General features: G+C 44.6%; 1 long non-coding RNA gene across 1 annotated transcript in view; it reads left to right on the top strand.

Moving 5' to 3' along the window:
- The first annotated feature begins 223 nt into the window (after window positions 1–223).
- The window catches only part of LOC117203383 (uncharacterized), a 43,140-nt gene continuing 23,485 nt past the window's right edge, over window positions 224–19,878 (top strand). The window contains exon 1 of the long non-coding RNA XR_007477972.1: window positions 224–536. This is a non-coding gene — a long non-coding RNA (uncharacterized LOC117203383). The remainder of the gene's footprint in view (window positions 537–19,878) is intronic.

The raw sequence follows: 19,878 nt of genomic DNA on the forward strand, positions 1-19,878 counted from the left end.
CACTTCCCGTCCCCGCCTGCCTTTTTCCTCCTTCCCTCTTCTCCCAATTCTCCCACCTCCTCCCTTCCCCTGGGGGTGAGACGGCCTAGCTTCCAGGCCAACTCCACTCCTCCCCGACCCGTCCAACTCGCTGACGTCAGCTGGGCCGGGCGCGCCTGGTTGGCGGCTTTGGAGCCAGGCCCCGCCCCACTGCGCGGCTTTGGGGGAAAGCCCAGGATGCTGGTCTGCGTCGAGGGAGCCGCGCAGGCGCCCTTGGTACAGGGTGTCGCGGGGCTTTCAGGGCTCGAGAGAAAGAGTCCCTGCCTCAGGAGACACCTTGCTTCCGAGGGAGCGGTCCGTGGTGTCAGTGTCGGTTGCTTGGGACCCACGCTTGCGTCATTTAGCGCCACCCCCCCCCAGGGGAACTGGCTTCCAGTCTGCGCCCTCTTCTCCGCGACCGACCGCGCTGGTGACTCACAGCAGGACTGGTCTCCAGGGTCCTCAACCCAACGGTGCCTGGAGGCGATGAAGGGTGATAACAGACTTCCTAAAAATAGGTACTGTTTACCGAGCACTTCTTAGTGTGCTGGCATTGAGTCACCTACACCTTGTAGTTCTCAACTTTATGCAACCCAGTGCCCTTTTCTTATAATACGTTTCAGTGCCACTTCAGCATTTATAGATAATGTAACCAGCCTACATCCCAGTTCAATAATATTAAACCACAAAATGCCACAATTAGTGTAAAGGGGGAAATAGAAAGAATTTATAATAATAGAACATATAGTTCATGCTCACTTGGGCAGCACATATACTAAAATTGGAACCATACAGAGAAGATTATGTACATATATACATACACTTGTTTTTTTCAGCAGGGAAATGCTTGGGCAGACCCTCACTAGAAGATATAATGAAGTAGTTATTCCCCGCCAATCTGCAACAACTGCAAATGCAACCGTCACTGATACAGACATGTTATAGTAATGGCTCAAATACCACCAGTACTGTTGCAATTGCATTATGCTTTTCTGCAGTGGTGAACTCTCCTGCTGAAAAATTCCAAATAAAACAGAATCCAGCCTTCCCTTGATTGACATGGTGCCCTGCTGCCTTTTGTTCACCCCTCCAGATCCATTCTCCCTCATTCTCCCCAGGGCAGAGACCACTGGCACATCATATCTCACTGAATCCTTACAAACACATTTGGACTGGGTATCATTATTTTACACATGTAGAAATAGGCTCAAAGAGATCAAGAAAGCTGCTTAGGTCTGTCTGTGGTGGGTCTTGAGTTCAGACTCAGATGTGACTGGATTTAAGGCCTCTGTTCCTAATTGCAAAGCTGCACTGCCCCTTTGCAGTTTGCGTCTTTGTCAGAGTCAAAGGACAGAGAGAGTGCTAGAGGAGGTCAGGTCTAATTCTCCATAGAGAAGAGGGCCTTCACCAGAGATGTACTAGTCTAGGTATGCTGGGCTATGGATAATAACATATAGCCTCAAAATTTCAGTGGCTTGGAATTCCCTGATGGTCCAGTGGTTAGGACTCCGTGCTCTTACTGCTGAGGGCCTGGGTTTGATCTCTGGTTGGGGAACTAAGATCCTGCAAGCCGTGCGGCAAGGCCAAAAAAAAAAAAAACCAAACCCAGTGGCTTAACATACAGTAGAGATTTATTTCTTGCTCCAGTAAAGTCCACAGCAGATCTTCTTGGTAGGGTGGCTCTCTCCTGGGCAGCTCTCCTTCAAGCGGTGAAATGAGAGATTCGGCCTTCTTCCATTAGGAAGCTCTGCCACCTCAGAGCCTTTTGCTTCCAGCCTCACAGCTGAAAGGGAGAGGGTGTGGAAGATTACTTGGAATATTTTATGGGCAAATGTGGAGGTGGCTTGCATTTCTTCTACCCTTCTCCTATGGGCTGAACTCAATCACATGGTCCATACCTAGATGCGAAGGGGCCTGGGAAATGTAGTCTGTGTTTGGTGAGCACAGCCATGTCTCTGCAGAAATGTCAAGTTCTTCCAGTCCCTATACTAAGAGCATAAAAAAAGGAGGCTTAAGTTCGTGTCATCTTTTTTTTTTTTTTTTGCTATGAATACCTTTTACTGAAATACTGTAGGACTCACTTTCACAGTAAGGTACCTAAACTGTTTCTAACACAGGAGCCAAGTAACATCCAACTCTCCATGTACAGTGTCTTGCCATTTCTAGAAAAATCCTTTCACATTTTTTAAAATTAGCTTCGGCTGGAAGGCCTGGGGTAATGGTTGAAGCCCAGAGTATTTCTGAAGATGCTGCATGAGAGTTTTCATTGCTGCTTCGGAGGCTGGGAGCCCCACTGGCCAATGAGGAGGCCAGAGCCCCACTGACGGATGAGGAGGCCAGGCAAGATGAGCTGGAACATGTGGGGGGAGCTGGGTTCTGCACTTATTCAGACTATGGGTTTCTCATCATCCTTCCTAGATGGGCTCTGGAAGATGGTCTCTTTATGTCTACATGTTGTGCCGCACCCCACAGGCCTACAAGGCCTGTGCTTGCCCTGCTTCAAGACTGAAGAAAGAGCCCGGAGTCAGCAACAGAGACATCAATGATTTAATGGATGGGGGAGCTTATACATCTGAAGCAAGGTCCTGGAGCGACAGCCCACCATGTGCAGCGGGTGGCAGGCAGGACATGGCGGCAGTCTTCACTCCAAGTGTTATCTTTGCTGTTGATCCGCTGAATGACTACGCCTCCTATCCTGCCCCCTTTCAGGGCCTTAGTTTCCTCATTTGTTACATGGTTGTGGAAGCCCAGCTCTCAGAGCTGCATGACGGCCAGATGTAATTGGTAGGATAGAGTGGTTGTTGGGGGAAATCATGGAGAGAGCTGCCTCCTCCTGAGGTCTGACCTTGCCTAATGTCTCTCCGGACTCCACTTTCCACCTTCTGCAGCCAGGAAGGCCCAGCAGGACCTCCTGGTTGTTGAGGAGGCCTTCCCTGCGAAGCCTCAAGTGCCCATGGTCCCTCTGAACACTGGCATTGTTGGGGAAGAACGGTTCTGAGTAATTAATGAAGAGTGAAATCCAGATACTAGAATCTACCAGAGAACTCCAGCAAGCGCCCTGGGACCCAGTGGAGGCCCCAGAGAACCTGGCATGAATCCAAGGAGATGCTGGAGCTGTGGCCGAGGAGCTGGGCTGGTGTGTGTTGGGGAGCCCATGCTCACTTCAGTGGTCGTCCACAGTTTGGTCTGCCCCAAACCTCTCTTCCAGGAGTCAGCTCTCCCACACCCAAACTACAAGGTTGCAGTGGGAACTGTCATGTTTCTACAGTTGGCCCCTGGCCCCTGGTCACTTGATTGGTCCAGGGTCAGGCACTTGACCCACACTGGAACAATAATTTTTCTGTTTGGGAATTTTGGAGAGAGAAAGAGCTATTTTAACTTCTTTCCAGCTGATTGGTCCAATAACATATAACCCTGAGGTTCTCTTGACAGTCATATTTTTCTCACTGTGTGGAAGTAACAAGCAGGGGAAGCTGGTCTGATGAGAGAGAATGAAAGATGAGGAGACTTCCAGTGGTGTTTGAGTTTCTGATTCTGCTCCATTCCTGAGGCTAGGCTGTAATCTAGACTCTGATATCATTAAAATTAAGTTTCCCCTTTTTGCTTAAGCTAGTTTAGATAGATTTTGTTGTTGTTGTTATTGATCCAAAGAGCTAAGGAATAGTATGAACTTCCTTATCAAACACATTTATTCATTCAAGAAATATTTCTGGTGCATCTACTATGTTCCAGGTACTGTGCAAAGTACTGGAAATTTGGGACTTCCATGGTGGCGCAGTGGTTAAGAATCCACCTGCCAATGCAGGGGACACAGGTTCGGGCCCTGGTCTGGGAAGATCCCACATGCCATGGAGCAGCTAAGCCGGTGTGCCACAGCTACTGAGCCTGCGCTCTAGAGCCCACAAGCCACAACTATTGAGCCCATGTGGCACAACTACTGAAGCCGTACGTCTAGAGCCCGTGATCTGAAACAAGAGAAGCCAGCACAATGAGAAGCCCGCGCAACACAACGAAGAGTAGCCCCCGCTCGCCGCAACTAGAGAAAGCCCACGCACATCAGCGAAGACCCAGTGCAGCCAAAAATAAATAAATTTATAAGAACAAAACAAAAACGCCCCCAAAACCCTCAAAGTACTGGAAATTTAACGATGAATAGGATAGATGTGGTATATACCCCCAGGGACCTTATACTTGGAGGCTAGGGCAGGACAGACCTGGAACAAGTACTATACAGGTAAAATCCAGGTTTATGAGAACTGTCAAGAAGGAAAAAAATTTTCCTCTACCTTTCTCTGCTCTTCTGTCTGGTCTAAGAATTAAATTGACACGAGACGGACTAACAGGAGAAAATCAAATTTAATTACTTATGTACAAGAAATCCACATTAACATGAGAGATTCCAAATACAGGCAGCATGAGGTATATATGTCATTCTGGACTAAAGAGAAGGGAGCACGTGTCTGGGACTTCAAAGGGAAGGAAGGCAATTTGTAGGAAGATGAAAAAAGAGCAAATGTTTGTTAAATGTTTGCTGGGCCGTGTAGAAACAATGGGACAGAGAGAGGAATTTTAACAAACAGACTTTGCTAGTTTCCTGTCTGTCTACCACACCTAGTTCATATTATACTATAGATAGCTCTGGTGATAGTTCTCTTTCCTGGAGAAGGCCCTCTCTCTGAATTCTTTTAGGTAGTTAAGGGGGAGGTGAAAAGAAAACAAAGAAAAAGACTTCTTGAGTCTTTTGTTTCTTCCTCATGCCAAAGAGACGTATTCTGGGGTGGCAAATTTTGCTCCCCTACAAAATATATCACAGAGTTGTGAGAACATACAAGCTGAGAACTGAAGGATGGGGCAGGGGTTGGGTGGAAGAAGATTGGAATTAGGATGTCGAGGAGGGAGAGCATCCCAGGCAGGAAGAAGAGCACGAGTGATGACAACTCCATCATGAACCAGCATCCTCTGGAGAGAAAACAACACTCCAGCTGAGCTGGACCAGCTAAGGGGCCTGATTTTTCACCTCCCCCCATTTTGAGCCCTCAGGTAATACATTGGTAAGGAGACTCTTTCCTTTTCCCTAGAAGCAGCCTAGCAGGGACCACTCCCTCCTGTCCAGACTGTTCTATTCCTTATTTATTTTTTTTTATAAATTTGTTTATTTATTTTTGGCTGCGTTGAGTCTTCGTTGCTGCACGTGGGCTTTCTCTAGTTGCGGCGAGCGGAGGCTACTCTTGTTTGTGGTGCGCGGGCTTCTCATTGCAGTGGCTTCTCTTGTTGCGGAGCACGGGCTCTAGGCACGTGGGCTTCAGTAGTTGTGGCACACGGGCTCAGTAGTTGTGGCTCGTGGGCCCTAGAGCGCAGGCTCAGTAGTTGTGGCGCAGGGGCTTAGTTGCTCTGCGGCATGTGGGATCTTCCCAGATCAGGGCTTGAACCCATGTCCTCTGCATTGGCAGGTGGATTCTCAACCACTGGGCCACCCGGGAAGCCCTGTTCTATTCCTTATTGAGCTGTTGCATGGGGAGAAACACAAAACACTTCCAAGAAGGCCTTGACACACTGAACATGATCTGTATATGCATTCTTCCCTTTCATTCATACCCCTTTCTGCAGAGAATGCTAACTTTCATCCTAATAGCCATTATCCCCACCTTACTTACTCCTATGTTGGGGGCACCATGTATCTGGCTAATAAAACCACATTTCCCAACCTTCCTTGCAAGTGGGGGTGGCTAATGAGAGGTCAGTGGAAGTGATTAGGTGGGATTTTGGGAAAGCTGTTTAAAGGAGTTAACTCAGCAAGCACCCCTTTTCCCTTTCCCCCTATTCTTCTTCCTTTGTCCCTGGGACATGAATTTGATGGGTGAGCTCCAACAGCCATCTTTCACTCATGAGGTGATCTTGAAGATGGACATCATGCGCTGAGGATGGCAGAGCAGATGACAGATTCCAGCTTCTGAGACCTTGTAGAATCCCCATACCAGCCTGACCTGCCTGCAGATGGTTTATCATGTGAGAGGAAAATAAGTCCCTATCTTGTTTAGGTCACTGTTGTTTTGAATCACTTACCAGCGACTGGACAAAATTGCTCATTGGTGTAATCCTAAAAGCCCTCTTGTAATTCAGTTTCTCTCCACTAAATAGTCCCCAAGTCATCCATTCAATCATTTAGTCATTCGCTCACTCAAACACTCTCTGATTGAAGATAGCCATCCCATATTCTAGAATCAGATGAGATTATGTGGGTATAAAAGAGTGTTGTAGGGCTTCCCTGGTGGCGCAGTGGTTGAGAGTCCGCTTGCCGATGCAGGGGACATGGGTTCGTGCCCCGGTCCTGGAGGATCCCATGTGCCGCGGAGCGGCTGGGCCTGTGAGCCGTGGCCGCTGAGCCTGCACGTCCGGAGCCTGTGCTCCGCAATGGGAGGGGCCACGGCGGTGAGAGGCACGCGTACCTCAAAAAAAATAAAGAAAGAAAAATAAGAGTGTTGTAAATACCAAAGCATTAAACACATATTAGATTGTGTTATTATTTTAATTAATATTATGATTTGTTGTTGCTCAAGTGTCACAATTAAGGAGATTTTAGTGTGTAGCAATTTGCTAGAGGGAAACTCCCATTAAATGGTGTGAAATTCAGTTCTATTTGATGTTGTAAATAAAAGAAGCAAGGGGTAACCCAGTGCAAGTGCTTCTCAAACTTTAATTTGCACAGAGAAATACTTGAGGATCTTATTAAAATGCAGGTTCAGACTCAGGGAGTCTGAGGTGAGGCCTCAGATTCTGCATTTCTCACAAACTCCTGGACGAGGCTGCTTGCCACCCTGGACCTTCGAATAGTGGGGACTTAGATCTTTCCCCGTGCTGGGGAAAGAAATGAAGAGAGAGGAGAAAGGGAAGCTAAGGGCAGAGAGGAGAGCATTTCAGAAAATGGGAAACAGTTTCTTTTAGAGGCTGTATCTCCAAGCAGGTTGGTAACTTAATAACAGCCAGGAACTCTGCAGACCTGATTTTGTTTAATTCTTACAACCGTATATAAGGGGAATTCTAATTCTTAGTCAACAGTTGAGAAAGCAAGTGGAAGCTCAGAGAAGTTAAGGGATATGACCAAAGTCACACAGCAGGTCAGTGGCAGGGATGGGATTGCCACCCAGGTTTTTCAGAGGCCAGAGCCTGTGTTTCTTTCCAGGCCCCTTGCTAAAATTCCAGGGGGACGTTTACTCCTTTTGCTGAATTCTTCCTCCTCACCCAGGAAATGCTGGTCAGGGGAGGAGGACGAGGCTGCCCTAGGGAACCAGGCCCCCGGTACTTGAATGTTTGGCTCAGCTCTAATTTATCTGAAAGGCTTTCTGTGGCTGCTAAGCTCTGTATTTTTTGAACACTGGGGCCTTGGTAGTGGGAAGTAAGGTGGGTGCCGGTGGGATGTTTATAAGTTTTGCTGGACAATTTCCATTTCGTAAGCCCAGTCTCCTTTCTGGAGGTTGCCGTGGTCCAGAGCAGCAGGAGTATGTCCTGGGAAGTGGAGGCCACAGAGGTGAGAGCAAACCCTGCTCCAGCTCTGACCCGGGACCATCGCTTTCTCCCTGGATGCCCTTGAAGGACTACTAAAACCTGACAGTTTGGCCCAGCAATCAGCAAACCGGCAAGTGCCAGGCCCCAGTGAGGATCCTTGCTTCCTCCCAAGATAGGAGATAAATGGGCAGTTTGTGTCCCCATAAAAGTTCCGCCACTCAGGGTGGAGCCTCTGCCATAGGCTCCCACTGATGGTGCTGTTCCCCAGGGCTCGGGTGTAAATCAGCCATTTCCTTCTCCAGTTTCCCACATGTGACTAGCCTTTGTCTAATTTCAGCACCATGGGGAGCTGGGGAGGGTTCCCTGCACAATAAATCTTTCATTGGGAAGGTGGTTTTATCATTAGAAAGGATGATGCTAAAAAAAGAGAGGATGTAAGTGACTAATGTGTTCAGGGATGATGAAAGGAAGGGCTCAGGGTGAGAAGAAAGGGATGAGGCTGGGATCGCAGAGCAGGGTTGAGGAGGTGTGGGTGGAGAGAGTCATGGAGACATGCCAGGAATGCCAGTGCAAGGCCTGATTGCAGAAGAGCATGAAGGAGCTTCCTGGTGAGAAGAGAAACCAGGATACGTGGTGTGCTTCCCTCTCCTCTCCTGAGGACTGGCTATGGTCTGCTTGGACATTAGCTCCACCGTTGTGTGGAGGCTATTGGACGCACTGGTTTCAGGTCTTGGATCCAGTCACAGCAGCAACACCAGAAGTGGGGACGGAGGGGCAGCAGGGGCAGTCGTCTCATGGAAGGATGTCCAGGGCACCCTAGTGTGTGGTGTCTGAAGGGGAAGGACTTAGTTAATAGTATCTACTCTGACTGGGCCCAAAACATCCTCCAGCCTTCATTCCTGCAGGGACCTTTCCTGCTCCCAGGCTCCCCCTCAATGCTAATTTTTGAGACAGCATCAGCATTTCCAGGGCAGTGAAGGCCAAAGCCACCAGTTGGGCTGCAACACTGAGTGGTATTGGATATCTCAGATTACCCTAACTCTGGCTGGTCTAGTCCTAGAAGCAGAGGAAGGCCAGGAAAATGTTCCCTGGAGCCCATGGCCTCCACTGTCTCCTGGCCGCCACTCTCTTCAGGGCCATGCTATTCTAAATAGTTGATGATCTTGCTGCCTCCACTTCCTTGATTCCCATTCTTCTGGCACTCTACAGTGTAGCTTCTCTCCCACCTTACCCCACTGCACTGAAACTGCTCCTACTAATGGCATCAGGAATCTGAAGCCAAATCCAGGGGCCACTTCCCAGTTCTTACTTTTTCTTTAAATTTTTCATTTACCTGTCGATTACAATTGTTTCTTCTTGAAAAATCTCAACTCTAGGGCTTCCTAACTAGGGATCCATGAGAGATTGTCTTAAGGAAGAAACAACATGCAGTGTTTAAAATTTTTATACCAAGTGTTGTACAAATCTGCATCTTTCTAGGGAGGATGGTCCAGGGCATTCATTGGATTCTCAGAAGGGATCAGTGATCTGCCAAAATGTCAAGAACCAGTGCCCTTGAAATCTGTATTGGTTAGAATTAGGTTCTGCTGACAGTGATCCAAGATAACTGTGGTTGATTTGTTCTTCATGTATACAGAATCAGTCATCAGAGCTGGAAGGGTGACTCTTTCTAGCTCTGCTCTGCCAACACCAGGGTGTAGTCCTCAACGTCATAGTCCAAGGTGGTGCTCCAAGCAGCATGTTGGAAGGAGGGACAAAGAAGAATATAAAGGACATGCTCCTGCTGTCTCTCAAAGATTCCCAGGAGCTGCTATGTGACACTTTCACTTTTATATTATTGGCCCAAACTTAATCTCATGGGTCAGATCTATCTGCAGAGAGGCTGGGAAATGTCCTTATACTGGGTAGTCTATTGCTATGGATGAAAGGGAGAATAGATATTGGGGGGCAGATATCAGCACTTATTAGAGCTTCTGTGACACCACCAGTGGTGGATACTGTGATTCACACAATATCCCTTTCTACTTCCTTCTAGTTTAAGCTGGGAAGACACACTACCTAGATGCCCTTGCAGCTGGCATTCCAAATGTGATTTAGGAATTGCTAATTAAGTGAACTTGAACAGGACTTGAACCTGGAGCTAAGTGGAGAGAAGGGGCAGGTGAGGCATCAATTTTGCAGGTGTGGATTGTGGCAGACTTGTTTCCTGGTCACTAGCTTCCTGGTTTAGCAGCTTCCTGTAGCAGAGTGGTCGTGGCTTCTTTCCTGATCGTGATGATAGAGGCATGATGATCCTGAGGGCTTACAGTTATCTCTGGAAGCTTCGGTTTTTTGTTTTTTTTTTGCGGTACGCGGGACTCTCACTGCCGTGGCCTCTCCCGTTGCGGAGCACAGGCTCTGGACGCACAGGCTCAGCGGCCATGGCTCACGGGCCCAGCCGCTCCGCGGCATGTGGGATTCTCCCGGACTGGGGCACGAACCCGCGTGCCCTGCATCGGCAGGTGGACTCTCAACCACTGCGCCACCAGGGAAGCCCTATTTTTAGTTTTTTAAGGAACCTTCATACTGTTCTCCATAGTGGCTGTATCAATTTACATTCCCACCAACAGTGCAAGAGGGTTCCCTTTTCTCCACACCCTCTCCAGCATTTGTTGTTTGTAGATTTTCTGGTGATGCCCGTTCTAACTGGTGTGAGGTAATACCTCATTGTAGTTTTGATTTGCATTTCTCTAATAATTTGTAATGTTGAGCAGCTTTTCATGTGCCTCTTGGCCATCTGTATGTCTTCTTTGGAGAAATGTCTATTTAGGTCTTCTGCTCATTTTTTGATTGGGTTGTTTGTTTTTTTTTAATATTGAGCTGCATGAGCTTTTTATATATTTTGGAGATTAATCCTTTGTCCATTGATTCATTTGCAAATATTTTCTCCCATTCTGAAGGTTGTCTTTTCGTCTTGTTTATAGTTTCTTTGCTGTGCAAAAGCTTTTAAGTTTCATTAGGTCCCATTTGTTTATTTTTGTTTTTATTTTCATTACTCTAGGAGGTGGGTCAAAAAAGACGTTGCTGTGATTTATGTCAAAGAGTGTTCTTCCTATGTTTTCCTCTAAGAGTTTTATAGTGTCCAGTCTTACATTTAGGTCTTTAATCCATTTTGAGTTTATTTTTATGTATGGTGTTAGGGAGTGTTCTAATTTCATTCTTTTACATGTAGCTGTCTGCTTTTCCCAGCACCACTTATTGAAGAGTCTGTCTTTTCTCTACTGTATATCCTTGCCTCCTCTGTCATAGATTAGTTGACCATAGGTGAGTGGGTTTATCTCTGGGGTTTCTATCCTGCTCCATTAATCTTTATTTCTGTTTTTGTGCCAGTACCATATTGTCTTCATTACTGTAGCTTTGTAGTATAGTCTGAAGTCAGGAAGTCTGATTCCTCCAGCTCTGTTTTTTTCCCTCAAGATTGCTTTGGCTATTTGGGGTCTTTTGTGTCTCCATACAAATTTTAAGATTTTTTGTTCTAGTTCTGTAAAAAATGCCATTAGTAATTTGATAGGGATTGCATTGAAACTGTATACTGCTTTGGGTAGTATAGTCATTATCACAATATTAATTCTTCCAATCCAAGAACATGGTATATCTCTCCATCTGTTTCTGTCATCTTTGATTTCTTTCATCAGTGTCTTATAGTTTTCTGAGTACAGGTCTTTTACCTCCTTAGGTAGGTTTATTCCTAGGTATTTTATTCTTTTTGTTGCAATGGTGAATGGGATTGTTGCCTTAATTTCTCTTTCTGATCTTTCATCGTCTGTTGAATGCAAGAGAGGAATGCAAGAGAGTTCTGTGCGTTAATTTTGTATCCTGCTACTTTACCAAATTCAGTGATTAGCTCTAGTAGTTTACTGGTGACATCTTTAGGATTATCTATGTATAGTATCATGTCATCTGCAAACAGTAACAGTTTTACTTCTTCTTTTCCAATTTGTATTCCTTTTATTTCTTTTTCTTCTCTGATTGCTGTGGCTAGGACTTCCAAAACTATGTTGAATAACAGTGGCAAGAGTGGACATCCTTGTCTTATTCCTGATCTTAGAGGAAATGTGTTCAGATTTTCACCACTGAGAATGATGTTTGCTGTGGGTTTGTCATATATGACCTTTATTATGTTGAGGTAGTTTCCCTCTATGCCCACTTTCCAGAGAGTTTTTATCATAAATGGTGTTGAATTTTGTCAAAAGCTTTTTCTGCATGTATTGAGATGATCATATGGTTTTTATTCTTCAATTTGTTAATATGGTGTATCACACTGATTGATTTGTGTATATTGAAGAATCCTTGCATCCCTGGGATAAATCCCACTTGATCATGGTGTATGAGCCTTTTAATGTGTTGCTGGGTTCTGTTTGCTAGTATTTTGTTGAGGATTTTTGCATCTATATTTATCAGTGATATTGGTCTGTAATTTTCTTTTTTTGTAGTATCTTTGTCCGGCTTTGGTATCAGGATTATGGTGGCCTCATAGAATGAGTTTGGGAGTGTTCCTTCCTCTGCAAATTTTTGGAAGAGTTTGAGAAGGGTGGATGTTAGCTCCTCTCTAAATGTTTGATAGAATTTGCCTGTGAAGCCATCTGGTCCTGGACTTTTGTTTGTTGGAAGAATTTTAATCACAGGTTCAATTTCATTACTTGTGATTGGTTGGTTCATGTTTTCCATTTCTTCCTGGTTCAGTCTTGGAAGGTTATACCTTTCTAAGAATTTGTCCATTTCTTCCAGGTTGTCCATTTTATTGGCATAGAGTTGCTTATAGTAGTCTCTTAGGATGCTTTGTATTTCTGTGGTGTCTATTGTAACTTCTCCTTTTTCATTCCTAATTTTATTGATTTGATTCCTCTCCTTCTTTTTCTTGATGAGACTGGATAAAGGTTTATCAATTTTGTTTATCTTCTCAAAGAACCAGCTTTTAGTTTTATTGATCTTTGCTATTGTTTTCTTTGTTTCTATTTCATTTATTTCTGCTCTGATCTTTATGATTTCTTTTCTTCTTCTAACTTTGGATTTTCTTTGTTCTTCTTTCTCTAGTTCCTTTAGGTGTAAAGTTAGATTGTTTATTTGAGATTTTTCTTGTTTCTTGAGGTAGGGTTGAATTGCTATAAACTTCCCTCTTAGAACTGCTTTTGCTGCATCCCATAGGTTTTGGATCATCGAGTTTTCATTGTCATTTTTCTCTAGGTATTTTTTGGTTTCCTTTTTTATTTTTTCAGTGACCTCTTGGTTTCTTTTTTTTTTTTTTGGCGGTACGCGGGCCTCTCACTGCTGTGGCCTCTCCTGCTGCGGAGCACAGGCTCCAGACGCGCAGGCCCAGCGGCCATGGCTCATGGGCCCAGCCGCTCCGTGGCATGTGGGATCTTCCCGAACCGGAGCACGAACCCGTGTCCCCTGCATCGGCAGGCGGACTCTCAACCACTGCGCCACCAGGGAAGCCCTCTCTTGGTTTCTTAGTAATATATTGTTTAGCCTCCATGTGTTTGTGTTTTTTATGTTTTTATTCCCTGTATTTTATTTCTAATCTCATAACGTTGTGTTGGGAAAAGATGCTTGATATGATTTCAATTTTCTTAATTTTACCAAGTCTTGATATGTGACCCAGGATGTGATCTATCCTGGAGAATGTTCCGTGCGCACTTGAGAAGGAAGTGTAATCTGCTGTTTTCAGATGGAATGTCCTATAAATATCAATTAAATCTATCTGGTCTGTTGTGTCATTTAAAGCTTGTGTTTCCTTATTAATTTTCTGTCTGGATGATCTGTCCATTAGTGTAAGTGAGGTGTTAAAGTCCCCCACTATTATTGTGTTACTGCCAATTTCCTCTTTTATAGCTGTTAGCACTTGCCTTATGTATTGAGGTGCTCCTATGTTTGGTGCATATATATTTACAATTGTTATATCTTCTTCTTGGATTGATCCCTTGATCATTATGTAGTGTCCTTCCTTGTCTATTGTAACATTATTTTAAAGTCTATTTTATCTGATACAAGTATTGCTACTCCAGCTTTCTTTTTTTAAATTTATTTATTTATTTATTTGACCTAGTTGGGTCTTTGTTGCGGGACACGGGCATTCTCTAGTTGCAGTGAGTGGGGGCTACTCTTTGTTACGGTGTGCGGGCCTCTTGTTGCAGAGCACGGGCTCTAGGTGTGTGGGCTTCAGTAGTTGTGGCTCACAGGCTCTAGAGCGCAGGCTCAGTAGTTGTGGCTCACAGGCTTAGCTGCTCCATGGCATGTGGGATCTTCCCGGACCAGGGCTCGAACCCGTGTTCCCTGCATTGGCAGGGAGATTCTTAACCACTGCGCCACCAGGGAAGCCCTCCAGATTTCTTTTGATTTCCATTTGCGTGGAATATATTTTTCCATTCCCTCACTTTCAGTCAGTATGTGTCCCTAGGTCTGAAGTGGGTCTCTTGTAGACAGCATATATATAGGTCTTGTTTTTGTATCCATTCAGCGAACTTCTGTCTTTTTGTTGGAGCATTTAATCCATTCACATTTAAGGTAATTATCCAAATGTATGTTCCTATTATCATTTTCTTAACTGTTTTGGGTTTGTTTTTGTAGGTCCTTTTCTCCTCTTATGTTTCCCACTTAGAGAAGTTCCTTTAGCATTTGTTGTAGAGCTGGTTTGGTGGTGCTGAATTCTTTTAGCTTTTGCTTGTCTGTAAAGCTTTTGATTTCTGCGTCGAATCTGAATGAGATCCTTGCCGGGTAGAGTAATGTTGGTTGTAGGTTCTTCCCTTTCATCACTTTAAATATATCGTGCCACTCCCTTGTGGCTTGTAGAGTTTCTGCTGAGAAATCAGCTGTTAACTTTATGGGAGTTCTCTTGTATGTTATTTGTCGTTTTTCCCTTGTTGCTTTTAATAATTTTTCTTTGTCTTTAATTTTCGTCAGTATGATTACTATGTGTCTCGGCATGTTTCTCCTTGGATTTATCCTGCCTGGGACTGTCTGTGCTTCCTGGACTTGGGTGGCTCTTTCCTTTCCCATGTTAGGGAGTTTTCGACTATAATCTCTTCACATATTTTCTTGGGTCCTTTCTCTCTCTCTTCTCCTTCTGGGACCCCTATAATGTGAATGTTGGTATGTTTAATGTTGTCCCAGAGGTCTCTTAAGCTGTTTTCATTTCTTTTCTTTCTTTTCTCTTTATTCTGTTCTGTGGCAGTGAATTCTACCATTCTGTCTTCCAGGTCACTTATGCGTTCCTCTGCTTCAGTTATTCTGCTATTGATTCCTTCTAGTGTATTTTTCATTTCAGTCATTGTATTGTTCATCTCCGTTTGTTTGTTCTTTAATTCTTCTAGGTGTTTGCTCTTTAATTCTTCTAGGTCTTTGTTAAACATTTCTTGCATCTTCTAGATATTTGCCTCCATTCTTTTTCCGAGGCCCTGGATCATCTTTACTATCATTATTTGGAATTCTTTTTCTGGAAGGTTGCCTATCTCCACTTCATTTAATTGTTTTTCTGGGGTTTATCTCGTTCCTTCATCTGGTAGATAGTCCCTTGCCTTTTCATTTTGTCTATCTTTCTGTGAATGTGGTTTTTGTTCCACAGGCTGCAGGACTGTGGTTCTCCTTTCTTCTGCTTTCTGCCCTCTGGTGGATGAGGCTATTTAAGAGGCTTGTGCAAGTTTCCTGATGGGAGGGACTGGTGGTGGGTAGTGCTGGGTGTTGCTCTGTTTGGCAGCGATCAGTAAAACTTTAATCTGCTTGTCTGCTGATGGGTGGGGCTGAGTTTCCTCCCTGTTGGTTGTTTTTCCTGAGGTGACCCAGCACCTGAGCCCATAGGCTGTTTGGTGGGGCTAATGGCAGACTCTTGGAGGGCTCACGCCAAGAAGTACTTCCCAGAACTTCTGCTGCCAGTGTCCTTGTCCCCACGGTGAGCCACAGCCACCCCCCGTCTCTGCAGCAGACCCTCCAACGCTAGCAGGTAGGTCTGGCTCAGTCTCCTATGGGGTCACTGCTCCTTCCCCTGGGTCCCAGTGCACACACTACTTTGTGTGTGCCCTCCAAGAGTGGAGTCTCTGTTTCCCCCAGTCCTATCGAAGTCATGCAATCAAATCCTGCTAGCCTTCAAAGTCTGATTCTCTAGGAATTCCTCCTCCCGTTACCAGACCCCCAGGTTGGGAAGCCTGATGTGGGGCTCAGAACCTTTACTGCAGTGGGTAGACTTCTGTGGTATAATTGTTCTCCAGTTTGTGAGTCACCCACCCAGTGGTTATGGGATTTGATTTTACTGTGATTGCGCCCCTCCTACCATCTCATTGAGGCTTCTCCTTTGTCTTTGGATGTGAAGTATCTTTTTTGGTGAGTTCCAGTGTCTTCCTCTCGATGATGGTTCAGCAGTTAATTGTGATTCTTGTGCTCTCGCAAGAGGGAGTGAGCGCATGTCCTTCTACTCCACCACCTTGAACCAATCTGTTCTTCCTGTGTTTGTCCCTTAATACTGGTGTATCCCAAGACTCAGGATTAGGATCAAACTACAGACTCTTCGTGCATGATCCCCTTCATTCTCCAGGCTTCAATCACTATCTGTATGTTTCTCAAATCTTTATTTCCAATTTTTACTCTCTCCTGAGCCCCAGATTCTAGTATCCACAGCTGAAAAGAACTGATTTCTACAGACAAGTAGGACATGAAAGAAAGCTTCCATGGTCAAATAAGTTTGGAAAATGCTGGGTTAAATAGAATGAAATTGACTTTTTTGCTGAGGTGCTCCTAGAACTGTGAATGTGCTATTATGCATTGCAAGTGTTTAAGAGGGAGTGTGGGACTTCCCTGGTGGGGCATTGGTTAAGAGTCCGCCTGCCAATGCAGGGGACACGGGTTCAAGCCCTGGTCCAGGAAGATCCCACATGCCGTGGAGCAACTAAGCCCGTGCACCACAACTACTGAGCCTGCACTCTAGAGCCTGCGAGACACAAGTACTGAAGCCCGTGTGCCTAGAGCCCATGCTCTGCAACAAGAGAAGCCACTGCGATGTGAAGCCCACACACTACAACAAAGAGTATCCCCCGCTTGCCGCAACTAGAGAAAGCCCATGTGCAGCAACAAAGACCCAATGCAGCAATAATAAAATATAAAATGAATAAATAAATCTTAAAAAAAAAAGAGGGAGTGTGTAATACCTCGTATTTCTTAAACTTATTTGACATCTGTATTGAACATAATCAATACATTTCCTCAGATTCTCTCAGCCCTGCCTGAGACCTGGATTCTTGACTTTTTGTTTTTCCTTAACTGTTTAACTGTAGCCAGTGGTGTAGTTCTGTGGCCAACCAGCTGCTGCTGCCTGCATCTTACATTGCTTTCCATCTCTCCATGCCTCTCTTCCCTTTTATATCATTCTTTCTTTTCTTTTTTTTTTTTTTTTTTGCGATATGCGGGCCTATCACCGTTGTGGCCTCTCCTGTTGTGGAGCACAGGCTCCGGATGCTCAGGCCCAGCGGCCATGGCTCACGGGCCCAGCCGCTCCGTGGCATGTGGGATCCTCCCGGACAGGGGCACGAACCCGTGTCCCCTGCATCGGCAGGCGGACTCTCAACCACTGCGCCACCAGGGAAGCCCTATATCATTCTTGAGGCTTTGGTTTTGTGCCTCCATAAAAAGCCTGAGCATATAATCTTTGCCTCAGGCTCTGTTTTCTAGGGAACCTGGGCTAGTACAACCTGCAACAGACCGCCCCCCTTTTCCTGGAATATTAACATCTCCTGGAACTTGGGGTTCCTAGAACACACTTTGGAAATGTGGCATTGGTTATTTTATTTTTCCCTGGATATCTGCAGGCACCTGAGACTCAGCGTGTCCAAGTCCGAATCAATCTGTTTTCCTTTATATCTGTTCCTTGTTTGGCCTTTCCTGTCTTAGTGACTGCATCACATTTGCTCATCACCCAAGTGACCTGGGCATTGTTCCTGACTCCTCCTTTTCCTCTTCCATCCAATCTGTCACCCCCTCTTGCTTCCTCCTTTCTTCTTCTCATCTAATTAACAATTATCCATTCTTAAAGAGACAGTGTAGATATCATCTTTTTACCCTGTCTCCTCAGTCTGTTGGGGTCTGGGTGATATACCACTCTGAGTTCTCATAGGCCCTTAAATTGTCTCTCTTACAGCACTTATAACACTGTATGGTAATTGATCTTTTAAAAATGAATCTGTTTCCCCCACCCTTTGGTGTCTTATTCAATTCTTAATCCCCAGCACCTAGGATAGAGAATTTACTGATTTATTGATTGATGGGAGTGGATGAGGCAGGTGGGAGAGAGAGAGCTCCAATTTGTAAGTCCTCAAAGGGAGGAAAAATAATTTCCCCTCTAACTTTCTGAGTTCTTTGCTGAGACCTCCGTAATAAAAACACAGATTAACAAGAGAAAAGCAAAGAGAAATCATAAACATGTATACCTTATGCATACATGGGAGATCCCCAAGGGAAAATAAGTGACTCCCTGAGGTGGCTTAGAATTCAGGATTATATACCAGCTTAATAGTGAAAAAAGAGGGGGAATGTAGGACTCTCAGCGGAGAGGAAATGATTTTTAGGAAAGATGAATGGGCCCTTAGAAGAGTAGAAGGGAGGTATGATAGTTTGTGACCAAGTTTGTCAGCATGTTGTATCAACTTCTAGCCTCCTTTCCTGTGATAAGACTCAATCTTCCCTTGTCGACGATGCCTCTAGGGAGGGTATTTTTGACAAATGGGTTCCTTTTGGAGGATCTATCTTTAGACAGACAAGGGGGGTTCAGAGAAAGCTCTACCTGCATTTGCCATTTTTTCAAGTGCCTACAGCTCAAAATAATCAATATACCAAAGCAGTATATTTTGGGGTGGCATGTCCTGAACTCCTGCAGTCATATTTTGGGGCAGCATATTCTGCTACCCTCATTCCCCACCTTTGAAAATTCCTCAAGAAATTTCACAGTCTAGAAGCTGAGTTGGTAGATCTCATTGAACCAGTCTCTTAGTCCTGAGAATAGGTCGGTTCAGTTAAACAACTGTGCCTCATTCCAGGAGGTGGTATTGCAGGTGGGATACTAGCAGGTATTTGATAAGAGGCATATCTTTGGAAACAAAACAAATAATAGTTGGAGCACACTATAAGTCAGTTTCTGAGTCCAGAAGGCAGCCATGAGAAGATTTCTAGATACTGGGCTAGAAGCACCTTTCACAGTTTAAATGTTTCTGATGATGTCATTGGGTGTTCCAGTGAACTTTCTGAGTGATCCAGACAGCAACAGACATGAAGGTTGTCCATACATGATCTTTTGTGGTGATATCTCTGAGGTTTATATCAAGTTGTCCAGTTTCAGCTTCCAGGGCTTTTGGAAAAGGGAAGTTTTTGTTCTTAGTGACTCCAAGTCAGAAGGGTGAAAGAAAATTGCAAGCATTAGATTGGAGAGTTTTAACCAGATATTAGAGAAGACTAGAATTCAAGATCCAGTCCAGTTTGCAGGTAGATAACAAAACTTCAAAGACAATGCACAGGGCTAGAATCTCATACCCACAAGGATGTGTTATAATTTTCTATTGAAACATAATTTTTCTCTGTACAATCACCCCCATTTCTAGCAAAGGTAATCACGGTAAGATGAATCTGTTTGCAGAATAAGTCTAGTCTTACTAAACTTGGCCTGATTATTTACATAAGTGCAGCAAGTATAGCAATTGACCATATAGGTTCTTTTAAAATCTGCTTTGTTGGAACTTTCATAAGGAATCTCAGATTGGACTTTTAAAAGACTTTCAAGGCTAGGAAGCCAAACCAAGAACTCATCATCAGACTTCACATGCCTATCTATGCATTTGGGTGAATTCCTCTGTGCTCCAAGTCACCAAAATATCCTGAGGTTCCTGGGTCTGCCAGGAATTGATCTTCCTTACTCACCTGGTAAGGCTGGAAACCCTGAAATCAAGGAACCAGGAAGTTTCTCAGAAGGGACCTTAATAAGCATTGGCTCCTTAAAGTCAACCTTATTTCCATAAAGCTGTCTGGCCATATCTGATTCTATGTACATCATTCTCAAATTTGATATCCTAGTCAAAGCCTTAGTAATATAACCAATGTTTCCAATTGTGTCCTATCACAAGGAGAACAGATTCTTATCAAACTTACACAAATAGTTATATTGCCATGAAAATAAGAATACTCAATAAGAGTCTGAATTCTGGAGGGATCAGGTAGGGAGAAAAGATAAATGCCTCAATTCTGTTTACAAAGGTACACTTTACCAAAGTGCCATAAATCATAGATAGCTTAAGAGAAAAGAGAAAAGTTTTCTTAAATCTGGAAAACAAAACATTAAAGAACTAGCAA

The sequence above is a fragment of the Orcinus orca genome, chromosome 6, assembly GCF_937001465.1.
Source record: "Orcinus orca chromosome 6, mOrcOrc1.1, whole genome shotgun sequence".
Lineage (NCBI taxonomy): Eukaryota > Metazoa > Chordata > Mammalia > Artiodactyla > Delphinidae > Orcinus > Orcinus orca.